Raw genomic sequence first — 21,387 nt, 5'->3', positions numbered from 1 at the left:
CTTTGTTTTTTACACTTGGAGAGGGCGGACGTTCAAAGGTCCGCAGTAAAAAAATAAATCTCGATGACCCCAGTGGAAAAAAAGCCGCCGTTACATCTTCCTCAGTCAGCTATTTGTTAAGCAAAGCAGATGAAGATGCTACTGTTTTATACAATAAAGGGTTTTATTCAGTGCTCGATCCGAGGTAAAACAGAATATCATGGTGAGCAAAAACAAAAAAATAGTGGCATTTTCCATGGAGCATACGTAAGACAAAATGGCATCCACTTAAATTCAGAGTTCTTACCATGTCTCACCTCCAAATGCACCCAGGTGCTCTCAACCACTTAAACGATAACCCTTTTCAAAGCACGGCTTTGTTGCCAGGGACTTGCCTGCCGTCGCAAATGGATGCTATCATTACTATATTAAACACCTATCGGATGAAGTATTAAAATGTCATTGGAAATTCATTCCAGCCTAAAGCAAGCAGGAGGCACAGGCCATCACTGACAATCCTCTGAACCGCTATCACTCTCCTCTCTGCTGCATCGGGCTTTCCCATTACATTACTGCCTCTCCTACTGTAGACTTGGAAAGGTCAACCGTGAAATGTTCAATGTCTGATTATTCAGCTCACTGTGCTCCGCGATCAGATCAGCACACTCAGTAGGATTCACTTTATCTGCAGGAAAAAAAGGAACTGTGCGCATCTGCAGGAGGTGTAGACAAGAGTAACCTTACACAAACATTTATTTGCTTTTGGAAAGTCACTGTACGTGTCAGGTAAACATCTAAAACACATTGATGTCTCTATCATTGGAGAATAACACTGAACCGTGTTTTCTTCCTTCTACAACCAGTCTATTGTAAAGAAGGAAGCGTGGGTACATGGTTCTAAAGCTTGTGTTTACAAATCACAGAGATGATTCACTTCCATAGTTACGGCACGGGAGGCAGCTGACGGGAGGACGGCTCAAAACAATGGTTGGAATGGAGCGAATAGAATGGCATCAAACACATGGGAAACTTGTTTGATGTTTGATACCATTCCGTTGATTCCGTTCCAGCCATTACTATGAGCCCATCCGCCCCAATTAAGGTGCCACCGGCAGCCCGTGATTTATAGTACCGTTTTCTGGAGACGTACCACTTATGGAAGCAGGCTCTTGCAGCCCATTATCCTTACCTGCTCTGATCTGTGCTGCTCCTCCCTCTGGCGACGCTGCGTCACGCAACAACCGTAAGTCACTCGCTAAGGATATGGACAAAGTCTCGACTGAGTTTTTTGGATTACAACGATCCTTGTTGCTCATGCCCATAGTCGGCCAACCACTTGTTCGCTCCTTCTATTCAAAATTTTCCGTTTCGTGACTGGCACGGGGAAATGCTTAACATCTTTTAAAGACCGGCTTATTGATGATTGCTTTGCTTCTTAACCAGATATCTGAAAGTACGGCATCTCTAGGTCCTATTTCTTTAGGTTTCTACAGGTACTAAACTCCATTCGGTGCCAATCACCCCAATTTCCTCAATTACCCCCTGCCCATCCATTGGATGCTTTATCCAGCCTTTATGACTTAATGGCAGCTATAGGAACAGCGTGGGAATAGGATCTTGATTCCGCATTTACTGATGACATATGGGAGGACATACTACAGAATGTGCATTCATCTTCCATCTGTGCCCGTCACACTCTTATTCAATTTAAAAATGGTACATCGGCTTCACATCTCCAAAACAAAGCTGGCCAAAATAAACCCTGTAATAGACCCTTCATGTGATAAGTACGAAAACTCTCATGCCTGTCTGACTTCCAAAACCACAAACTAGAGAGGTTTTAGTTTTTGAGACATTCCTGATTGATTTCTCTTTTTGGCGTCACCCAGAAGAGTTGCGTTTACCAAAATTGCAACAAGACACCATAGCCTTTGCCTCCTTGCTGGCACGGCGGGTTATTTTGCTGAATTGGAAGGAGACTGCCCCACCCTCTCATGCGCGTTGGTTGAGGGATGTTATGTTCTTTCTAAAGCTTGAAAAGATCCGCTACACCACTCGCGGGTCTGTAGATAAGTTTCACAGAGCATGTCAGTCCTTGTCAAATTCTGGATGAGTAAGGATGGGGGAGGAAGGATATCTGGAAATGGCACGAGGGAGGATGGGTGGTGGGTGGTGGGGAGGGAGAGTTGTTGGCGGGTAAGGCGGAGGAAGGGTCGGTGGCGGGTAGAGGGGAGGGAGGGGGAGTGGTGTATGTGGCGGTGGGGGGGCAGGTTTGACAGTCAGGAGGGATCTCACCAACTTCCTGACGGGTGGGAACTGGGAAGGGAGGGATTGGCCTGGGATGGGAAGGTCAGCTGTATACTCTGATGTTTCTCCTGACTGGTATCAATAAAAAAAATGTCAACACAAAATCGTAAAGCAAATACCCTCAAGAAACAGTGTCTTGTGTCAAACTACTAGCTACGTAATTATTAGCCAAACTGGGCACTCAAGCACAATGCAACAATCGCCATATCAATGATTTATAAACACGCAACCCACTCGCCCCTGTGATTACAATGTCTCCAGGACGTACAGGAAGAAAATAAAACAAAAGTCAGGATAGAAAAAGCACACCTCTTTGACTTTTCCCTGTGTATTTCTGCCAAATGGAGGAAGATGGACATGTTTAGCTCCCCAACTTGACAAGTAGGATACAGGGCTGAACTCAGGCTGTAAATGTACAAGAGAAGTCTGCACTGCAGGGATTTCTGTGATGATGGAGTAAGTGGCTTCTGCTGGTGGTAAAGCATACCGATCAGCTGCTCCTTAGACAATACTGCCAGCTCTTGAGTGGAGAACTTTTTTCTCCCCCGCTGGATAAAAAACAAGACAAAAATAGATCAGACTTCTCCGTCCATTCCTCCTAAAAAAAACACAAACATTTCTTCCACAGGATAATGCATTTCCTTTATACATTATTCTTGAGAAATCAACCGTTCAAAAATGACTTTCAACCAAACACACTTTTGCTTTTAATCTTTAAACCATCCATCCACTTCAGGGCACATTGCTTCTTGTACTAATATGTCTCGATATGGAGAGGTTGGAAAGGAACGAATAACTTACAATGCCCATCCATCTGTTTTATACAATACATCTTACTTCATACGAAGTACTGCAGGTGTACCGATTACAGTAAGTTACTAAACTAGGCTGTCCAGATATCTAGCATCTCAGTTATTTTCACAGTTTGCATCACATCATTTTCACATGATTGACAGTTTGAATCACATTCAGTATTTACAATAGTATCTTTTACAGAGACCTTTAAACAATCCTTAAATGTTATTCACTGGTTTATTGGTTTCAGTAAACAATGTCAGGCTTAAAGGCAGATATTTTCTTGCATTCTACATTAGATGAGCCATGGTTTAAGTCACATCCCATTTATCTCAAGGTGCATCTCAGTGACACAGAACCATGACCAGCTAGAACAATGGAAACCTGTGTCAGATTCACTAAGCAGAGTTAAAATGATCTCTCACACGTCAAGACAAATGGAATTATGTCATGCCATGGACCTTTCCATGGTCTTTCATCATGCTTTATTAGATCTGAAAGCATTAACCTGATACAATTAGAAAATCTTGAACCATGAAACAACCTTCCATCTCTTCTGGTCTATTTTCTCATCAACATAGAATTAACTGGACCCCTTTGATGATGACTTGGATACAAATGGAGCAAGAATGATACTAAAACATATTGTACATTGTACATTGTACATTAAGCTTAACTTAATTATTGTTTATATTATTATTATTATTTGATTATGTGAGTGTCTATTCGTGATAACGAATCTGCAGATAAATCCACTTCAGTATGTTGACGACATCAACATTAGCAGTGACTCTAATGTACAGTATGACTTTCGACAAGCATAGTTGTGCTCTGTTAGATCGTGTTTTATGGCTTAAGTTTAAAAAAGTGCGCAAAACAGATGCTGGGTCCATGCCAAGTTTAGGGTTAATATTTAGGTCTTTATACCATGTTAAGTTTAGGATAAATGTTTATTGAATCGGTTAGCAATGTAAAAGAAAAGTACTTGTAGAGTCACTGCAATTAGTTCCCCATCAGTGCTAATGAAGTCTTTGACCGTTAGAGTTAGACCATTCCTCATTATACTCCTCCAACTTCATGGCAATCCTATACTCAATGCAGACAGATTAAAATAAAAATACAGTACACCCCTCGAAGAGTATTTGGGTTCAACCATATCACCGGATCGACATACTTGGCATCAGACACATATCTCTGCCATATGTAAACCGCTCCATTAAACCCAGCCTCAGTCTCCACTCTTATACCCAACATTTAAATACTCTGACTGCACTGTCACAGCCCGCCACGTCTTTATTGAGCGTTTTACACTCGGATGAGCCCATGGGGCTCTGTGGGCTCGGTTCGATCGGAGCGGCAGCTACATTGCCCCCAGGAACTCCTGTGTGTCCTTGTTTCACAGCAAACAGATTGACCTTGCTTCAATCAGGTTAAGGAGAAGAATGAAGAGTTGCAGGGTCTTCTAGCTTGAGCACTCAGGTGTATCTGCTGGACAATTTGTTGTTACCTCCACGGTCAATGTCCACCCATCTGTGAAACCTGACGTGGCTGCGCGGGCAGTTGTATAGAGTGAACAGAGCCTTAAACCACTCACCTTGACCAAGCCACAATACATCCCTTTCAACTGCTGACAGCCACTTGTCTGGGAATGCCATCCAGACAATGAAAGGATACCTAAGCTGGGTGGAGTGCTCTGTTTGGTGAGTGGAATGTTTGCTTTGACTTGACATGCATTTTTCTGGTTGGTTACTCATTGCACCCCCCCCCCCCCCCCATCAAAGCAAAACACTGTGAAACAACTTTGCAACAACACTGTTATACTGCAGAGTTACCGTTATTCAAACATCTGAATAAGGGTTTAAGGTATTAAGGCACTGAACAGAAAGAGAGGAACCAGTCATCTGACGTACAGTGCGTTCGGAAAGTGTTCAGACCCCTTGACCTTTTCCTCATTTTATTACGTTACAGCCTTATTCTAAAATGGATTCAATCGTTTTTTTTCCTCATCAATCTGAGAGTCTTTAAGTGCCTTTTGGCAAACTCCAAGCGGGCTGTCATGTGCCTTTAACTGAGGAGTGGCTTCCGCCTGGCCACTCTACTGTAAAGGCCTGATTGATGGAGTGCTGCAGGGATGGTTGTTCCTCTGGAAGGCTCTCCCATCTCCACAGAGCTCTGGAACTCTGTCAGAGTGACCATTGGGTTCTTGGTCACCTCCCTGACCAATGTCCTTCCCCCCCGAAATGCTCAGTTTGGCCTTGGTGGCCAGTTCTATGAAGAGACTTGATGGTTCGAAACTTCTTGCATTTAAGAATGATGGAGGCCACTGTGTTCTTGGGGACCTTCAATGCTGAAGACATTTTTTGGTACCCTTCCCTAGATCTGTGCCTTGTCCCAATCCCGTCTCAGAGCTCTACGGACAATTCCTTCGAACTCATGGCTTTATTTTTGCTCTGACATACATTGTCAACTATGGGACCTTATATAGACAGGTGTGTGCCTTTCCAAATCATGTCCAATCAATTGAATTTACCACAGGTGGACTCCAATTAAGTTTTAGAAACATCTCAAGGATGATCAATGGAAACAGGATGCACCTGAGCTCAATTTCGAGTCTCATAGCAAAGGGTCTGAATACTTATATAAATCTGTTTACTTTTTTAAAATAAATTTGCAAAAAATTCTAAAAACCTGTTTTTGCTTTGTCATTAACGGGGTATTGTGTGTACATTGCTTTAGAATAAGGCTGTTACGTAACAAAATGTGGAAAAAGCCGAGGGGTCTGAATACTTTCCGAAGGCTTTTTTTCATACTCTCATTTTCCTCACAACCTCTCATACTGGCCAAACCCAGACAGCCCCTTATCAAAGACCCGGCTGGGAGAATGAAGAGGAGAGAAATGACGGCAGAGACTTAGTCTCTGTTTTACCTTTCACAGAAAGATCTTTATTGATTGGCAGCGCGGCTCAGGCAAGTACATTTGGAGAGGCTTTTCTATCATAGTCCAGATTAAAAAAAAAAAAATGAAACAAGTTCATCCTAACAGCAGCCCCACTAGCTGTGCTGAACACATCCTTCTTAAACCTGCAGTAGCTGCCCCCTTTAGTTCCACTTCCAGCTCATGGAGAATGTTAAAGTGCATTAGAATGTGAGAGCCCACCCTCTCAATCGGACACGGTTGAGGACAGGTGCACCACTGGGCGAAAAGGTTATAAACATCTCACAGATTGCTGCCAGCACTTTGCCTCACTTCAGCTCCCTATAAGGGCACTATGAAGACCATGCACTGACCACACTCCAAGGGGGTTTTACAGAATCAGGAACAAGGAAGCGGTCTAATGGGTGCTGCACGGCGGCGAGATGTCTCCCTGTCACACTTCATCTAGACTGATGCATCACGATTGTTCACACTGGTCAGGCCAGCCAATTACTGTCCAATTCCAATCTAGTCCGCTAGCGCCACTGTAATGAAAAATAATTAAGAGGCTGAAAATTAGTTTTCTCATGAAATGGTTTCGGTGGTTGAACACAATCGCACTTGGCAGATGGCTGCGAGGGTGTGCTTTAATATAGCAAAGATAGTTAATCATCTTCAAGGTGCATTCCCCAACAAACTTTTAATGCCACACCAGCCGCAGTAGGGAGAGAGAGAGAGAGAGAGAGAGAGAGAGAGAGAGAGAGAGAGAGAGAGAGAGAGAGAGAGAGAGAGAGAGAGAGAGAGAGATGTTGTAGCGTTGAATGTTTAATCAGTGAAGATGAACCTGGAACATGGTAGCTGTAAATGCTAAATGGGAGAAGGGCCAGGTGTTACATGTGAAGTACCTACGAGCTTCTGTGACATCATGCTTGGGCTGAATGACAAGGGATCCTCAAGGCAAATTTAAAACATGCAACCCTGTATGAGATACCTCCACATCTAAAGTCATATACACAAATGACATGTCTGATCAATCCACATGGCAGGATTTATCATCAACTGCTTCATATTGTTATTATCGCTGAAATGTCGGTGAAAACTCATTATGCACTGCAGACATTGGGGTGCGTAGGCTTGTTCTGCCGGGTGAGTCCTTCAGAACAGTCTTCAGAACATTACTGACAGGCTGGTCATAAACTAATAGAAGTAACTGCATAAATTACAACAACTACAGTTATGTAAATCAGCAGTAATCTGTTGTGACATTATTTCCTTGTTAAGAGCGAACTGATTAAATGAGGAGAGCATTGCTGACACACAATACCCTGTCAAATGGCCCCGCCCACTTAGCTGACAGGTTTTGAATTTCAGAGCGGAAATATCTGTTAGCTTGTTTTTCTTTAGCTAGCTGCTTCGTTCCTTTGTCTCAAAGGTATTCTGTAGGTGTTGAAAATCAAATGACAAATCAACCAGGGCTGCAGAAAATATGGACATTTTAGTTTATTAATTCAATCGTTTAAAAAAAAAAAGCACACATAAAACTTGAAAAAGCCATACATGCACGTGAATGAAATCATTGATGATTTGACAACATACAATCAAGTCGGGGACTTATTTCCGTTGTGGTCCTATTGAGACAAGGATGGCTAGGCAAGATCGAACACGGTTAAACACAGTACGACAGCGAGATAATAAAACATAAAAACAAAGAAGAAGAACATCTACCTCATCATTGCAGTTACATCGTAGGGTTCATTCAAATGGGCACAGAAGACATCAAACAGTTTTTTTAACTTTATTTTCAAAGCTGCCCAGAGAGGACGTCGTTTTTATGGGCAGAGGCAACTCATTCCACTCTGAGGCTCCAGTATACAAGAAAGTACCTTTCCCAGCATTACTCCTGAACCTGTATAAGTACACATTAGCAATCTGGTGCTGTGATTGTGCGCATCCCTAACACAGGGAAAGTAATCGGTCAGATATCTGGGTGGAGAATCATACCTTCAATCAAACCTCCAATGCATGTTTAGGAGAAAGTTTATCTGGCCTGCCTCCGGAATTGCTTGCCTACTGTGTTGTTGAGTTTAGAATGGCATCTGTTGAGTCTGGGAATGTGAATGTCTGGAATAAAAATGACTTCTTTACACGCAGAGCTGTGGAATTTACAACCGATTTAGGTTGAAAAACCCATTCAGTTTGGATTCGTTCTGCTGTCATCGTGCCCCTCACTCACCTCATATCGCCCTACTTCTCTCTGGAGGACATTTTCCGCTTACAAAATACTGTATGTCTTACGTACGTAGAAATACAGAGAAGCATTCTTTTTTTTGTAGTTGATGTCCTGTCAATTTGACAAACCATTCAATTCACAGTCTGAGATCACTAACTTTCCTTCGCATCATATTATGAACACAGCGTTACCAAAGGGAGAATTATCTGCACTTTACAAATTGCAGGCACATTAAGAACACATTTGTTACAATAGAGCACAGGTAATACTCATTAATTAAAGCTGTAACTCATACAAACAATTGTTTTTCGAGTCGAGAATATTTGAGTAAATTGTGTCTCGTGGATCCTGTTGCTCCTGTTACAGTGGATAGTGGATACACTACAGTTGCTCTTGGGGAATTTCAAAGAGAAGTGTGTCCTCAATGACTTGGATTAAACCCATTAATTGCAAAAGCAGTCTTTATGGAATGTCCTGCTGGGTTATAATGAAGTGGATTCAATTGTGTACGTTCTGAGTCGCTAATGACTTGCCTCTTTCCTCATCCATCTTCATCTTTCATGTACACCAGGTCACTACAGCAGCATTGTAATGTTACCATGGCAAGTGGTCTAAGTATGTTTACTTTGTGTTTAAGGACCCTTTATCTAGAAATAAACAGTGGGAATGAGTATTCATCAACTTTACAGTAAAACTGCAGCCTGTCTGGCTGACTTTCAAAAATGTCTAAAGCTACTTTCTCCTATGGAACATAAACACATCTGAATAATGTAGCTGCTGTCGGATTCCGACGTCAGTGTAATGACTGGATGTAAGCAAAGTGCTGGCTTGTCGAAAGTAAGCAGTGATACAGTATACATCATGTACATTGTACAGGGCAGGTGATTTTCACACATTGATTGAAATTTCACATGCACACACTCGCTCTCACATACTGCCCATGCATACACATTCATGCAAACATCAGCAAATATACCGGTAGAGTCAGTTTCATCCATTCTTAGTCTTGTTATTCCTCTGCAATATAAGCAACAGCGTGAACACACACCATTAAACCATATTTGGGAGAGAGTCCATGTTGTTAACAAGAAAATCACATGCATATCGCAGTCCCATCTGAAACAAAGGGAGCGTGACAGGATTCACTGGAAATTACCATGGACCAGTTGACTCTAAAATTATCTTGCACAGACAAATTATGGCATTTAAGGAAGTGACTCATTGTGAATCCTTTCCTTAATCTTTACCTTCCAATGGCAGTTTGAAAGCTTTTGGCCAGCATGAAAACAAATGACGTTTATTACAGAGGAAATTCCCTCGATAATTTATGGGTATTAATATCACTGGTTTGCTTGGAAGATAAAGGTCAAATCTAGTTGACTAAATCCCCTAATAAAGCGTATAATGATAATGACTTGGTAATGAGGGCTGACCCTGACTCAACGTTAGGGAGTAGACTTAGACTCCAGACCAGAGCATCAGCAGCCAGCGGTGATTGCTGATGTTGATTTTAACAATAAAAACTCCAAACCCTTATTGGTTACAGAATGAGATCTAAATTGCCTATAAACGTTCAGTTCAGGTCTTGAGTCTCCATCCGTTCATGCGCAGAAACCCCTGGAGACACAATCACTGCGTGGGAAAAATGGCTGTCTGCCCGGCTGACTGGATATCAGGTGAAGGAAATATAATGTATTTTTTTCCATCCATCATATCCCTGACAGCTCTACTTGAGATAAATGGACACCTCAGCCAGAGAGAGTGAGTTGTCTGTGGCTCTCAGTGGATGTCGACCGCGAGAAACACAAACCCGTGTCAACTGACAAACGTGACAGTCCCACCACTTCTCATCTCCCTGCCTCCCCACTGCCCACATGTGAAGGTGTAATGGCCCTTTCCTTAAAATGGCCCACGATAACCTGGTGAGGAGAGAGAGACAGAGAGAGAGAGCCTGGCTGTTTGTTGTAGGCACCGGCGTGACAGCCGTTGTTTGAAGTATTTTGTCATTTCATTGGCTCCATAGCGGCCTGGCACGCCAGACATAAATACTGTATTGGTGGAGAATGCAAGATAATGCTGTCTCCATAACAGTTAAGCGGCAAAGAATGCATGTCTTTATATGAGACAAATCCACACCATATGTGTTTATGTTAGAAAGAAAGGTCGGTCTGCTTTACTTCGGAAGGCAGTAATCATTCAGGAAACTCAACTAGGCAGAGAGAGAGAAAAAAATCCACCCAGTACGGAAGGCTATGTCAGTGTTTCCTCATACCTCTAAAGGAAAAAAAGGACCAAATTGCAGTGCCCTTCAACTGGACTTAGTGTCCAGAGGTCAGACGACCGGACCAAACGCAATGTGTGCCCCCCCCCCCCCCTAGGTCGTCTGCCAGGAGAATGAACCCTACTTGACTCTAACATATACAAAACACATAGCTTCTCAATGACCGCCACTAGTGAGTCCTTAAAGAGGAGAGAGACAGCAATATTTTAGTTCCGTTGAATGTTTTTCTCAAGCATGACGAATATTCTATGTCAAGTATTGAACAGTTTTCAGTAAATATATTGCTTGCCAGTAACTGGTAATAGGAATTCCACTGAAAGTTACAATGATCTTGCATCATTTCAGAGGAGGGGTACTATGTTAAATCAGGGACCAAAGAATATAGATGAAGGTGATACTATGATGGGTCAGTTGACTCGCCATCCTCTTCACATTCTTGCTTGAGGCTGGATAGCACAGTTGATAATCAATGAATTTTGATCTGATGGACAGGTCCCGTTCGAGGTAATGAATGTTTGAATGGTAAACACGCTTTCAGAGGTTTCCTTCACAGAATTTGACTGAGCAACCACCCACATGTTGTTCACTAACAGCATGAAATTACATTGAATATGAAATGACTAACTGTACACATGCTTTCTTGAGGGACAGATGTGAAATTTCCATTTCTGTCACAACAGACACAGCGCTTCAAAGAGCGTATGAACGGAAATCGCTTTGACATTGGATAGCAGTTCATGGGTTGTAATGGAGCTTATCTCCATCTGGAAAATGGTTTCCTCCCACCATATCCACTATGCGGTCATTTACATGGAATGCAAATATACACTATGTTTTATCTAGTCATTAATAAAGTATCTAGTCTTCGTTTCTGTTGAGGTTGCAATTTCGAGGCAATAGCCTATGGCTATGGACTTTTCTCAAAAACCCAAGTCTTATCAACTGTGAACACTGCAGGTGAATATTTGACTGGTTCCTCTAAAACAAAATCTTATTTTATTCTCAGATTTACAGTAGATATCTCACTTCATGACCCCTGCCTTTACTCCTCAGTAATGACGGATATCCGTGTGGAAGTGCATGAAAACATGTCTAGAAAGTTCCATTGTACTAGCGTGTGTTTAAATAGTGGCTTTTCTAACTGTTATTCTACGGCTTCCTCCACGGGGAGGGGGTTCTGATTCATTAATTATTGAGCCAAATTCCACGCAGGCAGGCAGCTGTACGGCACTACAGGCGGAGGGAGCCACTATTTCTTCCTGGCTGAAGGCATGAAGGCTGCTAGCCCACCTGCCCTGTAATTAATAAAGACCTGCCATTTAGTACAGCACTCTATCTTGATCTTTGATTTCCCTGTCAGAAGCTATTAAGACACCCCCTGGTCTTCAGCCGAAACCTCGCATGAGACTATGTCTGAATTGAATCAACCGGAGTTAGTTGGCATATTAAAAAGAAGCCAAAGACAGAACAATGGGGGCGAAATTAAAGAATATGAAGGCTTGGACAACCCCATGTGGCGGTATAGTCTCGTACTTCAGGGTGAGTTGGATTTTTGGGGGATAAATGTTGCATTGTTAACCATATTTCAGTTCTGTTAGATTGACCATTTTCATCTCAAAGTTAACTTCATCATTTTACCATGAAACACGATGTTTTTCTTCCCTATTAAGACATGTCAGCTGTGAATGGATTATACATGTGCTCTCATACATTAAATCATACATTACATTAAGTGCTAAACAAAGAAATTCTGAAACATTTATCGAAAACCAGTACTTTTCCATTTAAATATACAGTAAATATGTTTCTGTGATGAAAGGTTTAGGTCCAAATTATTGACAGCATAAATGCTCTTAATTACAAAAACAACATATAATAAACCAATAAACAGTATTTAGATGATTGACTATGAGCTAGTAGTGTAATGAATACTCAAGGAGAAAAAGGTGTAGATTCACGCGCAGAGTGTTTCTTTTGCCTTCGCAGAAGGCAGGAATCGTGGTCATAGGCAGGCAATGGTCATACACAGGTAGGCAAACAGGCAAGTGAATCAAAACTAGGACTGAAGGCTGCAACTGGTTGTCACAAACGAGCTGGGAAAAGGCTTAGTAGAGTCAAAACGAACAATACCTCACAAAGGCACAAACAGAATGAACTGAACGAAATAAGGAGCTGATGAGAATGACCAGGTGAGTAACTAACACAGGTGAAATCAATGAACAAAAATGAAAGACAGGGCTACGTTCAAGAACACACACAAACAGGGCTACGTTCAAGAACACAACGAAACGGAACACAAGGTTGACTAAGAAAATAAATACAGAACCTTACAAGTAGAAAGAAAAAACGATTTGCTATTTGCAGATCACTATAGCATATACTAGCAGTTGTTTTTGAATTGGAACATGTTGAGGGGGGAAATACAGTGCCTTCAAAAATAATTCACACTGACTTTTTAGACATTTTTTGACATTTTTGACATTTTTACAAATTAATTAAAAATGAAAAGCTGACATGTCTTGAGTCAATAAGTATTCAACACCTTTGTTATGGGATTTGCTTAAATTTTTAATTTGCTTAAAAACCCTGTCTAAGCCGGGGTGGGGGGTGGGGGTTCTACTAAGCTATATGGATTTGTTTTTAAGGTCATACCAAGGATCATTTTGTTATTTGATTTTGGGATAAATGTTGAATTGTTAACCATACTTCAGTTCTGACCTGGCCTCCACAATCACCCGACCTCAACCCAATTGAGTTGGTTTGGGATGAGTTGGACCGCAGAGCGAAGGAAAAGCAGCCAACAAGTGCTCAGCATATGTGGGAACTGTTGGAAAAGCATTCCATGTGAAGCTGCTTGAGAGAATGCCAAGAGTGTGCAAAGCTGTCATCAAGACAAAGGGTGGCTACTTTGAAGAATCTGAAATATAAAATACATTTTGATTTGTTTAACACTTTTTTGGTTATGACATGATTCTTGTGTGTGATTTCATAGTTTTGATGTCTTCACTATTATTCGACAATAAAAAAAATAGCAAAAATAAAGAAAAACCCTGGAATAAGTAGGTGTTGCCAAGCTGACTGGTAGAGTACCAGTCAGCTTGGCAACACCTACTTATATACACTGCTCAAAAAAATAAAGGGAACACTTAAACAACACAATGTAACTCCAAGTCAATCACACTTCTGTGAAAACAAACTGTCCACTTAGGAAGCAACACTGATTGACAATAAATTTCAAATGCTGTTGTGCAAATGGAATAGACAACAGGTGGAAATTATAGGCAATTAGCAAGACACCCCCAATAAAGGAGTGGTTCTGCAGGTGGTGACCACAGATCACTTCTCAGTTCCTATGCTTCCTGGCTGATGTTTTGGTCACTTTTGAATGCTGGCGGTGCTTTCACTCTAGTGGTAGCATGAGACGGAGTCTACAACCCACACAAGCGGCTCAGGTAGTGCAGCTCATCCAGGATGGCACATCAATGCGAGCTGTGACAAGAAGGTTTGCTGTGTCTGTCAGCGTAGTGTCCAGAGCATGGAGGCGCTACCAGGAGACAGGCCAGTACACCAGGAGACGTGGAGGAGGCCGTAGGAGGGCAACAACCCAGCAGCAGGACCGCTACCTCCGCCTTTGAGCAGGAGGAGCACTGCCAGAGCCCTGCAAAATGACCTCCAGCAGGCCACAAATGTGCATGTGTCTGCTCAAACGGTCAGAAACAGACTCCATGAGGGTGGTATGAGGGCCCGACGTCCACAGGTGGGGGTTGTGCTTACAGCCCAACACCGTGCAGGACGTTTGGCATTTGCCAGAGAACACCAAGATTGGCAAATTCGCCACTGGCGCCTTGTGCTCTTCACAGATGAAAGCAGGTTCACACTGAGCACGTGACAGACGTGACACAGTCTGGAGACACCGTGGAGAACCTTCTGCTGCCTGCAACATCCTCCAGCATGACCGGTTTGGCGGTGGGTCAGTCATGGTGTGGGGTGGCATTTATTTGGGGGGCCGCACAGCCCTCCATGTGCTCGCCAGAGGTAGCCTGACTGCCATTAGGTACCGAGTTGATATCCTCAGACCCCTTGTGAGACCATATGCTGGTGCGGTTGGCCCTGGGTTCCTCCTAATGCAAGACAATGCTAGACCTCATGTGGCTGGAGTGTGTCAGCAGTTCCTGCAAGAGGAAGGCATTGATGCTATGGACTGGCCCGCCCGTTCCCCAGACCTGAGTCCAATTGAGCACATCTGGGACATCATGTCTCGCTCCATCCACCAACGCCACGTGGCACCACAGACTGTCCAGGAGTTGGCGGATGCTTTAGTCCAGGTCTTGGAGGAGATGCCTCAGGAGACCATCCGCCACCTCATCAGGATCATGCCCAGGCGTTGTAGGGAGGTCATACAGGCACATGGAGGCCACACACACTACACATTTTGACTTGTTTTAAGGACATTACATCAAAGTTGGATCAGCCTGTAGTGTGGTTTTCCACTTTAATTTTGACCTTGATAAATTTGATTTCCATTGATAATTTTTGTGTGATTTTGTTGTCAGCACATTCAACTATGTAAAGAAAAAAGTATTTAATAAGAATATTTCATTCATTCAGATCTAGGATGTGTTATTTTAGTGTTCCCTTTATTTTTTGAGCAGTGTATATATGTGTATTTAACCCCTTCTTTTTAGCACTAAACAGTCTCCATATACAGTGCATTCAGAAGGTAATCAGACCCTTTGACTTTTCACATTTTGTTACGTTACAGCCTTATATATATATATAGACCATGATAAAAAGACTGGTACTGTCCATATATATATATATATATATATATATATATATATATATATGTGTGTATTTAACCCCTTCTTTTTAGCACTAAACAGTCTCCATATACAGTGCATTCAGAAGGTAATCAGACCCTTTGACTTTTCACATTTTGTTACGTTACAGCCTTATTCAAGAAATGCATACAATTGTTGATTTTTCCTCATCAATCTACACATAATACTCCATAATGACAAAGCAAAAACTGTTTTTTAGATTTTTTCCAAATGTATATAAATAAAAGCATTTACGTAAGTATTCAGACCCTTTATTCACTACTTTGTTGAAGCACCTATGGCAGTGATTACAGCATTGAGGTTTCTTGGGCATGACACTACAAGCTTGGCACACCAGTATTTGGGGAGTTTCTCCCATTCTTCTCTGCAGATCCTCTCAAATTCTGTCAGGTTGGATGGGGAGCATTGGTGCACAGCTATTTTCAGGTCTCTCCAGAGATGTTAGATCGGGTTCAAGTCTGGGCTCTGGTTGGACCACTCAAGGACATTCAGCTACTTGTGCCAAAGCCACTCCTGCGTTGTCTTGGCTGTGTGCTTAGGGTTGTTGTCTTGTTGGAAGGTAAACCCTCGCCCCAGTCTGAGGTCCTGAGCGCACTGGAGCAGGTTTTCATTAAGGATCTCTCTGTACTTTGCTCTGTTCATCTTTGCCTCAATCCTGACTAGTCTCCCAGTCCCTGCAGCTGAAAAACATGGCAGCATGATGCTGCCACCACGCTTCACCGTAGGGATGGTACCAGGTTTCTTCCAGAGGAAACACTTGGCATTCAGGCCAAAGAGTTCAATCTTGGTTTCATCAGACCAGAGAATCTTTTTCTCATCATCTGAGAGTTTTTAGGTGCCTTTTGGCAAACTCCAAGCAGGCTGTTATGTGCCTTTTATTGAGGAGTGGCTTCCGTCTGGCCACTCTACCATAAAGGCCTGATTAGTGGAGTGCTGCAGGGATGGTTGTCCTACTGGAAGGCTCTCCCATCTCCACAGATGAACTCTGGAGCTCTGTCAGAGTGACCATTGGGTTCTTGGTGTCCTCCCTGACCAAGGCCCTTCTCCTGCTTTTGCTCAGTTTGGCCCGGCGGCCAGCTCTAGGAAGAGTCTTGGAGGTTCCAAACTTCTTCCATTTAAGAATGATGGAGGCCACTGTGTGCTTCACAACCTTCAATGCTTCAGAGATTTTTTGGTACCCTTCCCTAGATCTGTGCCTCGACACAATCCTGTCTCAGAGCTCTACGGACAATTCCTTCAACCTCATGGCTTGGTTTTTGCTCTGACATGCATTGTCAACTGTGAGACCTTATATTGACAGGTGTGTGCCTTTCCAAATCATATCCAATCAATTGAATTTATCACAGGTGGACTCCAATTAAGTTGTAGAAACATCTCAAGGATGATCAATGGAAACAAGATGCACATGAGCTCAATTTCGAGTCTCATAGCAAAGGGTTACATATGAATACTTACGTAAATCAAAATGTTCAAACATTTCTAAAAACCTGTTTTCGCCTTGTCATTATGGGGTATTTTGTGTAGATTGCTGAGGATTTTTATTTATTTAATCAATTTTAGAATAAGGCTGTAACGTAGCTAAATTTGGAAAAAGTCAAGGGGTCTGAATACTTGCTGAAGGCACTGTATTTCAAGCTACGAAGCCAAGGTGCTAAAATGTTAATTCGAAACAATAAATGCATGCACACGGGTGTTCTATGCCACTGTAAAAACAGACACGTTTGATGGGTCTGTTTCTAGTGTGAGTGGGAACATTATATCATAACATTTATGCTTTTCTGTCTGGATAGCCAGCCAGTCATGAAATGTGTTGCTAAGTAAAGATACTACTATTAATAGCTAATTAATATCGATGCGACAAAACTAAAAAGATGAATGTTGATCAAGTGTCATGACTCATGCATGTTACGTATGTATACCTCCCAGCTAGGTATATAGCTTGAGGCAAGCCAGAAGCAGTGTCCCTCCTCATCAGCAGAAATCCTAAATATTGATGAGAAAAAGACATCACCTAGCCAGATAGTTGTCATCGATTACAGATCTGGTTTGAATAACCTAAACTTGTTTCACAGTCGGGATGTTAGTATCACAGCCTGGTACGGCAACTGCACCGCCCTCAAACGCAAGGCTTTCCAGAGGGTGGTGCGGTCTATACAACGCATCACCGGGGGCAAACTACCTGCCCTCCATGACACTTACAGCATCCAATGTTACAGGAAGGCCCAAAAAGATAATCAAGGACAAAGCCACCCAAGCCACTGCCTGTTCACACCGCTATCATCCAGAAGGCAAGGTCAGTACAGGTGCATCAAAGATGGGACCGAGAGATCGAAAAACAGCTTCTATTTTAAGGCCATCAGACTGCTAAACAGCAATCACTAACTCAGAGAGGCTGCTGCCTACATTGAGACCCAATCACTGGACACTTTAATAAATAAAATAAAATTGTATTAGTCACATGCGCCGAATACAACAGGTGTAGTAGACCTTACAGTGAAATGCTTACTTACGAGCCCCTAACCAACAATGCAGTTAAAAAAAATACGGATAAGAATAAAAAATAAAAGTAACAAGTAATTAAAGAGCAACAGTAAAATAACAATAGCGAGACTGTATACAGGGGGGTACCGGTACAGAGTCAATGTGCGGGTGGACCGGTTAGCTGAGGTAATATATACATGTAGGTAGAGTTATTAAAGTGACTATGCATAGATGATAACAAAAGAGAGTAGCAGCGGTGTAAAAGAGGGGGGACAATGAAAATAGTCTGGGTAGCCATTTGATTAGGTGTTCAGGAGTCTTATGGCTTGGGGGTAGAAACTGTTCAGAAGTCTCTTGGACCTAGACTTGACGCTCCGGTACTGCTTGCCGTGCGGTAGCAGAGAGAACAGTCTATGACTAGGGTGGCTGGAGTCTTTGACAATTTTTAGGGCTTTCCTCTGACACCGCCTGGTATTGAGGTCCTGGATTGCAGGATACTGGGCCGTTCGCACTACCCTCTGCCTTGCAGTCGGAGGCCGAGCAGTTGCCATACCAGGCGATGATGCAACCAGTTAGGATGCTCTTGATGGTGCAGCTGTAGAACCTTTTGAGAATCTGAGGACCCATGACAAATCTTTTCAGTTTCCTGAGGGGGAATAGGCTTTGTTGTGCCCTCTCCAAGACTGTCTTGGTGTGCTTGGACCATGTTAGTTTGTTGGTGATGTGGACACCAAGGAACTTGAAGATCTCAACCTGCTCCACTACAGCCCCATCAATGAGAATGGGGGTGTCCTCGGTCCTCTTTTTCCTGTAGTCCACAATAATCTCCTTTGTCTTGATCACGTTGAGGGAGAGGTTGTTGTCCTGGCACCACATGTCCAGGTCTCTGACCTCCGTGCTATAGGCTGTCTCATCGTTGTCGGTGATCAGGCCTACCATTTTTGTGTCATCGGCAAACTTAATGATGGTGTTGGAGTCGTGCCTGGCCGTGCAGTCATGACTGACCAAGGAGTACAGGAGGGGACTGAGCACACACCCCTGAGGGGCCCCTGCATTGAGGATCAGCGTGGCGGATGTGTTGTTATTCACCCTTACCACCTGGGGGCGGCCCATCAGGAAGTCCAGGATCCAGTTGCAGAGGGAGGTGTTTAGTCCCAGGGTTCTTAGCTTATTGAGCTTTGAGGGTACTATGGTGTTGAACACTGAGCTGTAGTCAATTAACAGCATTCTCACATAGGTGTTCCTTTTGTCCAGGTGGGAAAGGGCAGTGTGGAGTGCAATAGAGAATGCATCATCTGTGGATCTGTTGGGGCGGTATGCAAATTGGAGTGGGTCTAGGGTTTCTGGGATAATGGTGTTGATGTGAGCCATGACCAGTCTTTCGAAGCCCTTCATGGCTACAGACGTGAGTGCTACGGTTCGGTAGTCATTTAGGCAGCTTACCTTAGTGTTCTTGGGCACAGGCACTATGGTGGTCTGCTTAAAACATGTTGGTATTACAGACTCGGACAGGGAGAGGTTGAAAATGTCAGTGAAGACACTTGCAAGTTGGTCAGCGCATGCTCGCAGTACAAGTCCTGGTAGTCCGTCTAGCCCTTGTGAATGTTGACCTGTTTAAAGGTCTTACTCACACCGGCTGCGGAGAGCTTGATCACACAGTCTTACAGAACAGCTGGCATGTTTCAGTGTTATTTGCCTCAAAACAAGCATATAAGTAGTTTAGCTCTCGGCTGTGCTTCCCTTTGTAGTCTGTAATGGTTTGCAAGCCCTGCCACATCTGACGAGCATCAGAGCTGGTGTGGTACGATTCGATCTTAGTCCTGTATTGATGCTTTGCTTTTTGATGGTCCGTCAGAGGGCGTAGGTAGATTTCTAATGAGCTTCCGGGTTAGAGTCCCGCTCCTTGAAAGCGGCAGCTCAAGCCTTTAGCTCAGTGCGGCTGTTGCCTGTAATCCATGATTTCTGGTTGGGGTATGTACGTACAGTCACTGTGGGGACGACGTCCTCAATGCACTTCTTGATGAAGCCAATGACAGATGTGGTGTACTCCCCAATGCCATCGGAGGAATCCCAGAACATATTCCAGTCGGTGCTAGCACAACAGTCCTGTAGCTTAGCATCTGCTTCATCTGACCACTTTTTTATTGATGTAGTCACTGGTGCTTCCTGCTTTAATTTTTGCTTGTAAGCAGGAATCAGGAGGATAGAATTATGGTCAGATTTGCCAAATGGAGGGCGAGGGAGAGCTTTTTATGCGTCTCTGTGTGTGGAGTAAAGGTGGTCCAGAGTTTTTTTCCCTCTGGTTGCACATTTAACATGCTGATAAAAATTTGGTAAAACGGATTTAAGTTTCTCTGCATTAAAGTCCCCGGCTACTAAGAGCGCCGCCTCTGGGTGAGCGTTTTCTTGTTTGCTTATGGCGGAATACAGCTCATTCAATGCTGTCTTAGTGCCAGCCTCTGACAGTGTTGGTAAACAGCTATGAAAAATACAGATGAAAACTCTCTAGGTAGGTAGTGGGGTCTACAGTTTATCATGAGATACTCTACCTCAGGCGAGCAATAGCTCGAGACGTCATTAGATATCATGAACCAGCTGTTATTTTCAAAAATACATAGTCCGCCGCCCCTTGTCTTACCAGACGCCACTGTTCTATCCTGCCGGTGCAGATTATAGCCAGCCAGCTGTATGTTGATAGTGTCGTCATTCAGCCATGTCTCCGTGAAGCATAAGATATTACAGTTTTGAATGTCCTGTTTGTAGTTTAGTTTTTGCGTAGGTCATCTATTTCATTGCCCAAAGTTTGCACGTTTGCTAGCAGAATGGAAGGAAGTGGGGATTTATTCGATCGCCTACGAATTCTCAGTTGGCAGCCCGCCCTCCGGCCCCTTTTTCTCCACCTCCTCTTCACACAAATCACGGGGATCTGGGCCTGTTCAGGAGAAAGCAGTATATCATTCGCGTCGGCCTCATCAGACTTGTTAAAGGAGAAAAAGGATTCTGCCAGTCCGTGGTGAGAAATCGCAGTCCTGATGTCCAGAAGTTATTTTCGGTCATAAGAGACGGTAGCGGCAACATCATGTACAAAATATGTAAAAAAATAAGTTACAAACAACGCAAGTAAACTAACAAAAATCACAATAGGTTAGGGGCACGTAAAACGTCTGCCTTCTTCTCCGACGCCATCTTACTCGTTCACTAGTCACTTTAAACAATGCCACTTTCAATAATGCCACTTTAATAATGTTTACATATCTTACATTACTCATATCACATGTATATACTGTATTTTATACCATCTACTGCACCTTGCCTATGCCGCTCGGCCATCGCTCATCCATATACCTATTATGTACATATTCTCATTCTCCCCTTTAGATGTGTGTGTATTAGATTACCTGTTAGATATTACTGCAATGTCGGAACTAGAAGCACAAGAATTTCACTACACTCACATTAACATCTGCTAACTATGTGTATGTGACCAATAAAATTTGAATGTATATGCTGTTGTAAATGATCTATTATGGCATCCAGCTAGCAGAGGCAACCAGGTTTT

This window comes from Salvelinus fontinalis, chromosome 27, assembly GCF_029448725.1.
Source record: "Salvelinus fontinalis isolate EN_2023a chromosome 27, ASM2944872v1, whole genome shotgun sequence".
NCBI lineage: Eukaryota > Metazoa > Chordata > Actinopteri > Salmoniformes > Salmonidae > Salvelinus > Salvelinus fontinalis.
Note: the sequence above shows the minus strand (reverse complement) of the source record.